This window comes from Ahaetulla prasina, unplaced genomic scaffold, assembly GCF_028640845.1.
Source record: "Ahaetulla prasina isolate Xishuangbanna unplaced genomic scaffold, ASM2864084v1 Contig200, whole genome shotgun sequence".
NCBI classification, from domain to species: domain Eukaryota; kingdom Metazoa; phylum Chordata; class Lepidosauria; order Squamata; family Colubridae; genus Ahaetulla; species Ahaetulla prasina.
The window spans coordinates 1-14,227 of NW_026681955.1; the positions used below are offsets into that span (position 1 = coordinate 1).

Below are 14,227 nucleotides of genomic sequence, written 5' to 3' on the forward strand. Positions count from 1 at the left end.
CCCACTCTCTTCCAGCACTGATATTACCTAATTCAGTAATGAAACGTCTGTTGTGACCCAGGCCCAAGTAGGTAGCATTAGATGCAATCCGTTCAAAAACAAACAGACTTTATTAAACAGCTGAGAATTAACTCATTCTCAGCGTCGTCCAAACTAAATCAAAGCAAATTCTTCACAAGTCTTCAGTCCTATCACCAACCTTGGTCTAATTAGGCAAACTGCCAAAGGCTTTTCTTGGCAAAAGTTCAGAAGACACCGATACAAAATAAATGCAAGAAGATGAAGCTATCAACATTGTTTTCCAGCAAAGAGTCCAAACACCGTTGCTGGTCTTTTAAGCCTTATGGGAGGGGCCAATCATCTCTTAGCCCTACTCCCGCCGAGTCATCCTCTTTGCTTGAACTGCTCTTGCCTTCTGGCAGCTCTTCTCATGCGTGCATTAGGAACAGGCTCCTCCTGTTCCTCTGCCTCATTACTGTCAGCCTCTAGAGGCTCCAGAGTCCGCACATCACTCCCCGATGGCCCTGGCCCCACCTCAGCCTCCGACACAGAGCCCTCATCTGGGCCTTCCCCAGCCTCCAGGACTGGCCCACGTTCTTCCTCAGCCTCATCACTGTCAGATTCCGCTGCGTTCTCCTCAGGCTACTGGCAGACCACAACAACGTCTGCCAGAAAACCACCACGTTCAAAGAGCATCAAGGACCCCAGACTGGGCCACCTCTTGGTGGCCCAGAGAGTTCTAAACTTAATTTCAATTTCAGAATGAAGGTGTCCCTATGGTTTGAGTCTCAACTTTGTCCCCCCCCCAATTCTGTGCTCCTCAAAAGAACTATGGCTCCCCAGAATTCACCTTTCAGCCTTTCCAATATATAACCCACTTTACTAGCACACAGTGCTTGCCTTACTTGGCAATCCATTGGATTCTTTCTTAATTTTTGATCTGCGTCCTTGGATCATTTCAAATGCATCTCCCAGTTTACGTATCATTCAATAGAAACTTAAGAACAGAGATAGGAACTAGCAGTTCCCGTGCTAGGGATATCAGTTACATAAACCCATCTTAGCTGTCTCCTAAAACCATGAAAGATCACCAAGGTAGGAAGTAGTAGTTCTCATGCTAAGGAGACCAGTTATGTAAACCTATCTTAGATGTCTCCTAAGACTATCAAAAGATCACTTAGATAGGAATTGGCAGTTCCCATGCTATTTACATAAACCCATCTTAGATGTCTCCTAAAACCATGAAAGATCACCAAGGTAGGAAGTAGCAGTTCTCATGCTAAGGAGACCAGTTATGTAAACCTATCTTAGATGTCTCCTAAGACTATCAAAAGATCACTTAGATAGGAATTGGCAGTTCCCATGCTATTTACATAAACCCATCTTAGATGTCTCCTAAAACCATGAAAGATCACCAAGGTAGGAACTAGCAGTTCTCATGCTAAGGAGACCAGTTACATTGACTCGTGTTAGATGACTCCTAAGACCATCAAGAGGTCACCAACTAGAAAGATCACCAAGGTAGGAACTAGCAATTCTCAAACCAGGATGACCAGTTATATAAACACATTCTTAGATGTATCCTAAGACTATTGAGATATCACAGAGGTAAGGAATAGCAGTTCTCATGCTAGGATATCAGTTACGTAAACCCATTTTAGATGTCTCCTAAGACTATCAAGAAATCTCTAAGGTAGGAACTACCAGTTCCCACACTAGGAAAATCAGTTACATAAATCCATCTTAGCTGTCTCCTAAGACCACCAAGAGGTCACCATAATAGGAATTAGCAGTTCTCATGCTAAGGAGACCAGTTATGTAGACGCATCTTAGATGACTCCTAAGACCATCAAAGATTACCAAGGTAGGAAAGATCAGTTCTCATGCTAAGGAGACCAGTTATGTAAACTCATCTTAGATGTCTCCTAAGACCATCAAGAGATCACCTAAGTAAGAACTAGTTGTTCCCATTCTAGGGAGACCAGTTATATAAACCCATCTTAGATGTCTCCTAAGACCATGAAGTTATCACCGAAGTAGGAACTAGCAATTTCCATCCTAGGTTGACCAGCTATATAAACCCATCTTTGATATCCCCTAAGACCATCAAGAGATCACCAAAATAGGAACTAGCAATTCCCACGCTAGAGGGTTCAGTTATATAGACCCATCTTAGATGTCTCCTAAGACACACCAAGATATCACCGTACAAAGTAGCAATTCCCATCCTAGGATGACCAGTCTACAAAGCCATCTTAGATGTCTTCTAAGACCACTGAGATATCACAGAGGTAGGAACTAGCCGTTCCCATACTAGAATAACCAGTTATGTAAACCTATCTTAGATGTCTCCTAAGATCGTGGAGAGATCATCCAGGTGCCTTCCTCTGCCTTATGACCAGATAACAAATCCTGAGCACGTTCTGGAACCAAGGCTCACTTGCAGAAGGAATGGAGACATTCTCGTAGGGTGACTCCTTCTCCAGGTTCCAGGTTCATCAAGCAGATGGGGCATTCAATGGCTTCCTCAGAAACCACCAAGTTCTGGTTGTCCCACTGCAGGAGTTGCAAATAGTTTTTCTCTTTCTCTTCTTCCTCCACCTGTGACCAGAGAGAAGGGAAGCATAAGGTTTCTTACCTGTGTGGATTTTTAGGCGTGTGGCTTTACGGCCTAGATCAGGGTCTCTAACCTGGCAGCGTGAGCCGGTGGACTTCAACTCCCAGAATGCCACAGCCAGCTTTGCTGGCTGTGGCATTCTGGGAGTTAACCACCGGCTTCACGAAAGTTGGAGATCCTTGGCCTAGATGACCTGTGAAGTCTGAAGAGGCCCTGGGCCATTCTCTCCTCCAGCCAATAAGGATCAGGCTGAGTTCACACAGTAAAGGTAGTCCTCCACTTACAACAGTTCAGTTTAGTGACCGTCGGTTACAACAGCACTGAAAAAAGGGACTTGTGACTGTTTTTCACACTTACGACCATCGCAGCATGGTCCCCTGATGAAAAGTCAGATGCCTGGAAACCGACTCACGTTTATGACGGTTGCAGAATCCTGGAATCGTATTGATCCCCCTTTTGGGATCGTCTGACAAGCCAAGTCCACGGGGGAAGCCAGATTCACTTACCAACCGGGTTATTAATTTATCAACTGCAGTGACTCACTTAACAAGGGAGGCAAAAAAGGTCGTAAAATAGGGCAAATGTCTTACTTAAGAACAGAAATTTTGGCCTCAATGATGGTCGTAAGTCGAGGACTACCTGTATACCCCTTCATAGTGCTTTATAGTTCTCTTTATAGGGCCAGCTTCTTGCCCCCAACCGCCCAGGTCCTCATTTTACCGACCTCGGAAGGATGGAAGGCTGAGTCAACCATAAGCCGGTCAGGATTGAACTGCTGGCAGTGGCAGAGTTAGCCTGCAATACTGCATTCCGATAGATAGATAGAATAGATAGATAGATAGATAGATAGATAGATAGATAGATGATAGATAGATGATAGATAGATAGATAGAGAGAGAGAGAGAATGAGATAGTTAGATAGATGAGAGAGAGAGAGAAATGAGAGAGAGAGATGGAGAGACAGAATGAGAGATAGACAGATGAGAGAGAGAGAGAGAGAGAGAGAGAGAGAGATGAGAGAGAGAGAGAGAGTTAGATGAGAGAGAGAGAGGGAGGAGAGAGGATAGAGAGAAATATAGAGAGATGATAGATAGAGATAGATAGATAGAGATGATAGATAGTAGATAGATAGATAGATAGATAGATAGATAGATAGATAGATAGATAGATAGATAGATAGATAGATAGATAGATAGATAGATAGATACTGTAGATGGATGGATGGATGGATGGATGTATATAGATAATGACCAAGAGAGAGAAAGGAGGAGGAGAGAGAGAAGAGAGAGAGAGAGAGAGAGAAACATGAGACACAGAGATACACAAAGAGAGGTGAGACATAGATAATAGCAATAGCACTTAGACTTATATACTGCGAGTCAGCTGGGTCCTCATTTTACCGACCTCGGAAGGACGGAATGCTGAGTCAACCTCGAGGCAACCAGGATCGAACTCCCTGGCAGCGGGCAGAGTCAGCCTGCCATGCTGCCTTCTGACCACTATGTGCCACTAGGGGGTCTTCAGATCAAACCGCTCCCTTCACCCTGATGTGACTGGCCAGGTCCACCCCTCCTCACCTGCTGGTACTGGCGGGTGGCCTCCAAATCCCTCTGAAACCATTCCTGCTCTTCCGCATCCAGCTTATAGTCCTTCGGGACGACGTAGTTCAAGGGCCGCTCGGCGCAGCACATTTCGCATCCGGGGCGAGACGGCTTGTTGATAAACGTACAAGTCGGGCACTCCCAACCAACCTAGGAAGCCACCCGGGAGGGTGGGGAAGCAAAGGAGTGAGGGGCATGCAGGAGACAACATGGCAACCCAGGATATATAAGGAGCTTTGGGACTGCTCTCCACGGAAGCAAAGTTTAGCTGATCCGTTTCAAAAGAGCTGAAAGTCTTGCTACGTGAGTCATTTGTTTGAATTTTGGCAGGCAGCTGCGATTTCTCTGCCAGGACTGATAAGAGCCGTGAATCCACTGGCTGAAGGCCAGCTCGTGGGTCTGAAGTGGGGAAGGAAACAGAACACTCTAGTCCACGGGTATCAAGGCCCACCGGGCCAGATCCGGCCTGTGGGGTGCTTAGATCTGGCCCATGGAGCCACCCTGAAATCAGCGAAGGACCGCTCATGGCGCAAAAAATGGAAGAGTTGGAAGGGACCTTGAGGTCTTCTAGTAGAGTCCTTTCTGAGTTGGGGCCCAGAGCAGGAGGAGTGGGAAAGAGAGGATACTTATGCACACAGCCGCTCGCGAGTAGGGCTGACGACTCCCGGCACCAGCCTGCCATGCAAAGGCCCTGACTGCTGCGGCCTGGTAGTAGGTCACGCCCCACAGGTTGGGGACCCCTGTTCTACTCCAACCCCCTGCTTGAGCAGGAGATCCTATGCACATGATGGTGAACCTATGGCATATGTGCCACAGGTGGGCACAACGCAAGCGTTGCCCTAGCTCAGCTCCAGCACGCACATGTGCAACCAGCCAGCTGATTTTCGGGCCTTCCAGGCCCACTAGAAGTTAGGAAACAGGCCGTTTCTGGCCTCCGGAGGGCTGCAGGGGGGGGGGGGAGGGGGGAAGCCATTTTCACCCTCCCCAGGCTCCGAGAAAGGCTCTGGAGCCTGAGGAAGGCGAAAAACGGGCCTTCTGGGCCAACCGGTAAACTTTTTGACATTGCGTGAAAAAGCAGGGGGAGTGCGGGGGGGGGCACGTGCTCATGTGCAGGGGGGGCATGGGGGGGCATTGAATTATGGGTGTGGACATGCAAATGCGCACAACCCCCCCTGCACTTCCCCCGCTTTTGGCACGCGATGGCCTATCACTCTCCTATGGCATTCCTGACAAAATGGCTGTCCAGTCTCTTCTTAAAACCTCCATCATTGGAGCACCCAAAATTGTGGAGGCCCTCAATAACAGTTGGAAGAGACTTTGGAAAGCTCTATGTTGTGACTCCAGCCCCAAACCTGGCCCCATGCCCGACAGTGACTCTGAGAGTGAGGGGAAGGGCCGGTAAGGCTTACCTCAGAAGCGGGCTCCAGGAGCCAGAACCAGACCAGTCGGAAGACGTAATGAGGCCGTCATCCCTGATTCCTCCTTCCCCAGGCTCGCCTTCAGACCCAGCTGGCTTGACCCGGCTCAGAAGATTAGAAAGACGGCGCCATCAAAAGGCGCCACAGGATATATAAGGAGCTTTGGGACTGCTCGCACTCCACGGGAAGCAAAGTTTAGCTGAACCATTTCAAAAAGAGCTGAAAGTCTTACTCTGTGAGTCATTTGTTTGAACTTTGGCAGGCAGCTGCGATTTCTCTGCCAGGACTGATAAGAGCCGTGAATCCACTGGCTGAAGGCCAGCTCGTGGGTCTGAAGTGGGGAAGGAGACAGAACACTCTAGTCCAGGGGTATCAAGGCCCACCGGGCCAGATCCGGCCTGTGGGGTGCTTAGATCTGGCCCATGGAGCCACCCTGAAAACAGCGAAGGACCGCTTGCGATGCCTCACCAACAAAATGGAGTTTTCCATTTTCACTGGCAGAGGGTTGCAGGAGGCCGTCACAGCCGAAAATACAGCTCGGGAGCCCACTGGAAGAGCGTTCAGGCCACCACAGGTGCCCCCAACACGAATGACATCCAGCTGGCCATGCCCACTATGGCCCTGCCCCCTCCAGGCCCCCAAGGTCAAACACAACTCTGATGCGGCCCTCAATGAAATCAAGTTTGACACCCCTGGTCTAGTCGAACCTCCTGCTGCTCAAAAAGGAAAACGTATGTCATTTTAGACAAACGGTTGCCCAGTCTCTTCTTAAAAACTTCCAGTGATGGAACATGCACAACTTCTAGAGGCAAGTTGTTCCACTGATTAACATAACATAACATAACATAACATAACATAACAACAGAGTTGGAAGGGACCTTGGAGGCCTTCTAGTCCAACCCCCTGCCCAGGCAGGAAACCCTACACCATCTCAGTCAGATGGTTATCCAACATTTTCTTAAAAATTTCCAGTGTTGGAGCATTCACAACTTCTGCAGGCAAGTCGTTCCACTTATTAATTGTTCTAACTGTCAGGAAATTCCTCCTTAGTTCTAAGTTGCTTCTTTCTTTGATCAGTTTCCACCCATTGCTTCTTGTTCTACCCTCAGGTGCTTTGGAGAACAGCCCGACTCCCTCTTCTTTGTGGCAGCTCTTGAGATATTGGAACACTGCTCTCATGCCTCCCCTGGTCCTTCTTTTTGTTAAACTAGACATACCCAGTTCCTGCAACCGTTCTTCATATGTTTCAGCCTCCAGTCCCCTCATCATCTTTGCTGCTCTTCTCTGCACTCTTTCCAGAGTCTCAACATCTTTTTTACATCGTGGCGACCAAAACTGGATGCAATATTCCAAGTGTGGCCTTACCAAGGCATTATAAAGTGGCACTAACACTTCACGTGATCTTGATACTATCCCTCTGTTTATGCAGCCCAGAACTGTGTTGGCTTTTTAAACAGCTGCTGCACTGCTGGCTCATATCTAAATGGTTATCCACTAGGACTCCAAGATCCCTCTCACACTACTATTGAGCAAGGTACCACATATACGGTACTGGTGCATTTTGTTTTTGGCCTAAATGTAGAACCTTACTTTTTTCACTGTTGAATTTCATTTTGTTAGATAGCGCCCAATGTTCAAGTCTGTCAAGATCTTTCTGTAACTTGAGCCTATCTTCTGGAGTGTTGGCTATTCCTGCCAGCTTGGTGTCATCTGCAAATTTGATGAGTTCCCCATCTATCCCTCGTCCAAGTCATTGATGAAGATGTTGAAGAGTACTGGGCCTAAAACAGAGCCTTGGGGTACTCCACTGCATACTTCCCTCCATGTGGATGTAGTTCCGTTGAGGACTACACGTTGAGTGCGGTTGGTCAGCCAGTTACGAATCCATCTGGTGGTGGTGCTGTCTAACCCACATTTTTCTACTTTATCTAGTAGTAGGTTATGGTCTACTTTATCAAATGCTTTACTGAAGTCCAAGTAAATTATATCGACAGCATTCCTCTGGTCTACTAAGGTTTTGGTCAAGGTTTTGGTTGAAGACGTTTTACTTCTCATCCAAGGAGCTTCTTCAGTTCTAACTGAACGGTGGAGGATGGAAGGATTTATGTTCCTTGCATCTGGTTGTTAGCGCTCTCTCTGAGAGCCCTTGAGGCCACTTGGAGGTTTATCACAGAATAACAGCGTCGGAAGGGACCATGGGGGCCATCTACTCCAACCCCCTGCTCAACCACGGTGCCGCGGTGTGGCTCAGGCTGTAAGATAGCCTGTTATTAAAACACAGCTGCTTGCAATTACTGCAGGTTCTAGTCCCACCAGGCCCGAGGTTGACTCAGCCTTCCATCCTTTATAAGGTAGGTAAAATGAGGACCCAGATTGTTGGGGGCAATAAAAGTTGACTTTGTATATAAATATACAAATAGGATGAGACTATTGCCTTACACACTATAAGCCGCCCTGAGTCTTCGGAGAAGGGCGGGATATAAATGTAAATAAATTTTTAAAAAAACCAGCAGACCCTTACAGAAATACCCTAAAATCTGGATTGCGGGGGTGGTGGTGGTGTTAGCTTTAAATCAAGCTTCAAAATTCAAATTTCAACTTTCAGAACCCCAAATTTATATGTGCCCTCAGGCTCACCTAAATAGTGCAAATGGGCATGAAGACTTCTTGGACATAAAGGACCACCGGTTCGAAAGAGGTTGTCAAAGAGGCCACGTGGAGCATGAAACTTTGGGAGCCACGTGCCACTTCCTTTCAACTTGCCATTAGACTAAGGGGTGGGAGGTTTTGCTTTAAAATGGGTTAGATGGAGAAACAAAGCCTCCACGATTTGAAGACGGATAGCCTGAAAACTTTTCAAGGACATCGGTTCCCATAACAAAGTGAACTTGTTTACATGGACTACGTGAGACGTTAGGGGTTTGGCTGGGAAAATAATTGTTTAAAATTCTGAAGAGAAGAGAAGAGAAGAGAAGAGAAGAGAAGAGAAGAGAAGAAGAAGAGAAGAAGAAGAGAAATAGAAACAGAAAGAAGAGAAATAGAAGAGAAATAGAAATAAGAAAAGAGAATATGTAATAGAATAGAAGATAACTGAGAATAGAATAGAATAGAATAGAATAGAATAGAATAGAATAGAATAGAATAGAATAGAATATTGGAATGAAGAATCAAATAGAATAGGAATAGGAAAGGAAAGGAAAGGAAATAGAATAGAATAGAATAGAATAGAATATAGAATAGAATTTTTTATTGGCCAAGTGTGATTGGACACACAAGGAATTTATCTTGGTGCATATGCTCTCAGTGTACATAAAAGAAAAGATACATTTCATCAAGAATCATAAGGTACAACACTTAATGATAGTCACAGGGTACAAATAAGCAATCAGGAAACAAAATCAATATAAATCGTAAGGATTGGTGTCTGGGAACCTAAGAGTTAGTTTTGCTTCGACATTACCATGCAGGGTATTCAATAAACAGTAAGATTTTCGGAAGCGGGAGGAATCTGTGGAGTTTTATTTGGATTCTCAAAGCTGGATGTTGACCGGCCATCTACGTTAAGATCGAACAGCGGAGGAGGGCTATGACCTCACCTCTCTCCTGTTTACAACAAAAGTCCTTTCAGCGTTTCCAAGAAGGCTGCTCACCAGTGGTGAAATCCGAATTTGCTACCGGTTCGCTGTGTGCGCATGTGCAGTGCGCACCAAAAGGAGGCTTGGGAAGATAAGAAGGCGGTATCAGCTGTGGTGCGTGATTTGGCTGCGCTAGAAAGCAGGATTTCCTGCTTTCTAGCAAAGCTAAACCCGCTGAACAGCTGATCTTCGATCGTAGCTTTTAACTACCAGTTCGCCAGAATCGTAGCTTTTAAACTGCTGGTTCCACCAAACCGTAGGTTTTTTACTACCGGTTTGCCCAAACCGGATCGAACCAGTAGCATTTCTCCACACCCATTTGCAATACTCAGGTGACCCTGAGGACACAGATAAACCTCCAAGCGGCCTCAACGGCTCTCCAAAATATGCAAATGACCAGCCGTATCAATCCTTCCACCTCCAACCATTCAGTCAGAGCTGAAGAAGCTTCAAAGGAAAAACAAGAAAGTCCAGTTGCCTCTTGAAAAAAAACACCTTTGGGAGAACCGGGACCTGATTGATGGAGAATCTCCTTTGATATTATTTGGCTCTTGCGTAGGTCTCTCATCTTCTTAATCTCAGCCACTTTCTTGCACGCCTCCACCTTTGGGGCTCACGGGAGAGTCACCCCACAGCCGCTGCCCTCCTCGTTCACCTCCAACATCAGCGACGGCTCCGTTGGCGTCGAGAAGCCTGAAGAGGCCGAGTCGCCAGTTCCCCGAGGCACCAGGACTCCTTCTCTAATGCCTAACTCTGAGGACAACACACACGGGGTGGGGGGGGGGGGGAGAAAATACGTCACTGTCAGGGTGTTTACAGCATGACTACTAGTTTGAGACCACCCAGGAGCAAAATACAGGACACAGAGATTTTTGTCATTACAAACAGTGGTTTATATACAAGACTTCTATATACAGACACACACGTGGCAGCCACATACCTGGCAAGCAATCAATCTTCACCTCTACACGGAAAACTATAACGCAGATAGAACACAACGAGGAGAGAGAGATGCCCTTGTTGTGGGCCGCCAGCAGCCTGAGGAGCTGGCAATGGAGTCAGACAGCGATGAGGCTGAGGAAGAACACGGGACAGTCCTGGAGGCTGGGGAAGGCCCAGATGAGGGCTCTGCGTCGGAGACAGAGATGGGGCCAGGGCCATCGGGGAGAGCCTCCAGAGGCTGATAGTAGTGAGGGGAGGAGGAGCCTGTTCCTAATGCACATGAGAAGAGCTGCCAGAAGGCAAGAGCAGCTCAGGCAAGGAGGATGACTTGGGAATAGGGCCAAGAGATGATTGGCCCTCCGTAAGGCTTAAAAGACCAGCAACGGCATTATCTTGTTGCATTTGTTTGGTATCAATGTCTTCTGAACTTTTGCCAAGAAAGGCCTTTGGTAGTTTGCCTAATTGGACCAAGGTTAGTGATAGGATTGAGGAATTGTGTTGGGAGGAATTTGCTTTATTTTGTTGGACTACGCTGGGAATGATTTAATTCCAGCTGTTCTAATAAAGTTTGTTTGTTTTACACTGCCTGAGTTTCCACTACCTACCTGGGCCTGGGTCACAACAGGCCTCATGGCCTCCCTTACATAGACAGCTTCTTAAAGGGGCAATAACCCGCTGACTCATTCTCATTTCATTATCTCGGTTTACAGCCTTACAGCAGCTGGTCAGCTATTAAATCATCATTACCTTAACAGTCACTATGTGGGTTTACAGTTTTAAAATGTCACGGTGCTTCATAGTTTGAAAGAGTACAGACAGAGGTGGTCCTCGACTTACAACCGTTCATTTAGTGACCGTTCAAAGTTACAACAGCACTGAAAAAATGACTTACGATCGCTTTCTCACATACGACTGTTCCAACATCCCCACGGAACGTGATCAACAGCCAGATGTTTGACAACTGACTCATGTTTATCCCAGAAGTCATGTGATCCCCTTTTGCATTGCAGTCCTCAACCCATGACAATTGAACCCTAAATTTCTGTCAAGCTGAGACAGTTGTTAAAAAGTGAATTTTGCCCCATTTTACAGCATCTGAATTTTTAATCACACAACCATGGGGCTGCTGTAACGTAAATGTGAAACATAGTCCTAATAGTACCTAATAGTACCGTTGTAACTTTGAACGGCCATTAAATGAATGCTTGTAAGTCGAGGACATCTTGTACTTCCGGTTTTGGCAAAAATTTCCAGAGTAAACCATTGGTTCACTTAATGACCGCAGTATTCACTTAACAACCGTGAGGATTCACTTAATGACCTCTCGAAAGAAGATAAAAATATGACTGTCACAGTTACGGTCATCAATGAGTACGACCTGTAGTTACAGGCATTCCTCAACTTACATCAGTTCATTTAGTGACCGTTAAAGTTACAACGGCACTTATGACCATTTTCCTACTTATGACGGTTGCAGCATCCGGGTGTCACATGATCCCCTTTTGACCTTCTGACAAGCAAAGTCAATGGGGAAGCCAGATTCACTTAACGACCGGGTTCCTAACTTAATAACTGCAATCATTCACTTAACGAACGTGGCATGAAAAGTCGTAAACTGGGACAAAACTCACTGAACAAACGTCTCTTAGCCACATCCATTCTGGGCTCCATTGCGGTCATACGTCGAGGACTACCTGTGTAGATGGTCCTTCAATGCCCCCCTCCGTGCCCCTTCTGGTGTCACTGCCCAGCTCACCTTCCAGCTGCCTGCGGGTCCAACTCTGCCGCTTTGTTCAGCTTCTGGCCTTGGCGGACATCAAGTAGAGATAGGCCTGGTCACCGTCCTCTGGATACCTTGATAATGGAGGGTTTCGTGGTCCTGGGGCAGCCTGTCCCACCACCCACTTCTGGATGCTGGGTGGAAGCCATAATGGAGATGCACCTGTTCAGGAGACAAAAGGCAGCTGTAGGAACCTTCTAGAATAGAATAGAATGAGCTGGAAGGGATCTTGGAGGACTTCTGGTCCAGACCCCCTTGTTGTGGCTCAGTCCCCCCCCCGCCGGAGAGTGACTCAGAGAGTGAGGGGAAACCAGGAGCCAGAGGCAGGCCAGGTGGAGGAGGTGACGAGGCCTCTGTCTCCTGTATCTTCCCGCCCAGGCAACGCCCAGACCCAGCTGTGGACAATCAGTCCTGGTTAGATCCCAGGTTTTGTAGACAAAAGAGGCGGAACAACAAAAGGGGTGGGGCAGGCCTGAGTGCTGAGTCACGGAGCCACACCCCACAGGGTATAAAAGCAGGAGGGGCTGCTCTAGTACTTTGTGACGGACAAAACAAACTGACTGGTGGAAACTTGAGCTGAACTATCTGACTGAGCATTTGGCCTGGATTGCTGTTTGCTCCTGACTTCCTGGTTGCTCCGCAACGAGCTCTGACACCGGCATCAAGGAGATAAGAAAACCTTGGCAGACGAAGGCTGGTTTGCTGCCAGAGCTGATAGTTGTCGTGGACTACATTGCTGGCTAATTGAGTCAGTTCGCTTGCCCCCCGGACTGAGGTGAGGGGACAGAACACTGCTTAAGTGGAGAACCTGCATCATTTCAGATAAGTGACTGTCTAGACTTTTCTTAAAAGCCTCCATTGATGGAGCGCTCACGATTTCTGGAGGCCAGCTGTTCCACCGGTTAATTGTCCACACTGTTAGGAAGCTTCTCCTAAATTCCAGGTTCCTCCAAGATCACCCAACTTTTGCTCCAAATCTGCCACTGACAGTTCGTACCATGTCTTTGAGGGAAGCCATAGTCATGGAAGGCTGGACCTTCAGAAAGATGGGTGTGGTCACCATCTGGGCATCTTCCACGCCCACCCAGAGTCTAGAAGAAAGGAGAGGCATCATCAAGATCACGTGAAGTGTTAGTGCCACTTTATAATGCCTTGGTAAGGCCACACTTGGAATCTTGCATCCAGTTTTGGTCGCCACGATGTAAAAAAGATGTTGAGACTCTAGAAAGAGTGCAGAGCAGAGCAACAAAGATGATTAGGGGACTGGAGGCTAGAACATGGTATCCTGCTGCACCGGTTGGAGGGATTGGGAGTGGGAGGCACCGTTTATCGGTGGTTCTCCTCCTATCTCTCTGACCGGTCGCAGACAGTGTTGGGAGGGCAGAGGTCGCCCGCACCTCACTTGTGGGGTGCCGCGAGGGATTCTCTCGCCCCTCTGTTCAACATCTATATGAAGCCGCTGGGTGAGATCATCAGTGGTTTCGGTGTGAGGTACCAGCTGTGCGCTGATGATACTCAGCTGTACTTTTCCACATCAGTGGGACAGCTTGCCTTCAGAAGTTAAAGTTAAAGCTAAAACTCCAACACTGGAAGCTTTTAAGAAAAAATTGGTCTGAGATGATTGTAGGGTCACATGTCTGAGTTACGGGTTGTCTAGAAGACCTGCAAGGTCCTTTCCAACTCTGTTATTCTGAAATAATTGGAAAATTCTACTCAGTTCAAAGTTCATCTGATTAAAACAGTAGCTGTGTCTCATGGAAACAGCAAATAATTATGTTCAGCGAAGGCATTTAAAAAATCCAAAGACATTATTAATAGAGTATATCTCTAACAGACGGTGGGACCCTGAACGTAACACGATTTCATATTCTTGTTTGACTTATTACTATTTATTTATTTATTTATTTATTTATTTATTTAATTTTTATACCGCCCTTCTCCCGAAGGACTCAGGGGGGTGTACAGCCAAAATAGAAACAGAATATATACAGTTAAAACAACATTTAAAACATAGCAAATTGTAAAGGCTGATAGTGAAAAATTTAAATTTTAAATTTTAAAATATTAAGAAAACCCAATTAAAATTTAACGCTATTATGCCAGTCCCGCTTGAATGAATAAATATGTTTTAAGCTCACGATGGAAGGTCCGAAGATCAGGCACTTGACGCAGGCTAGGGGGAAGTTCATTCCAGAGCGTCACTGCCCCCACAGAGAAGGCCCTACTCCTGGGCC

General features: G+C 46.7%; 1 pseudogene; it reads right to left on the reverse strand.

Moving 5' to 3' along the window:
- Window positions 1–1,249: 1,249 nt before the first annotated feature.
- On the reverse strand, window positions 1,250–13,165 carry LOC131187293 (ranBP-type and C3HC4-type zinc finger-containing protein 1-like; annotated as a pseudogene).
- Window positions 13,166–14,227: the final 1,062 nt, after the last annotated feature.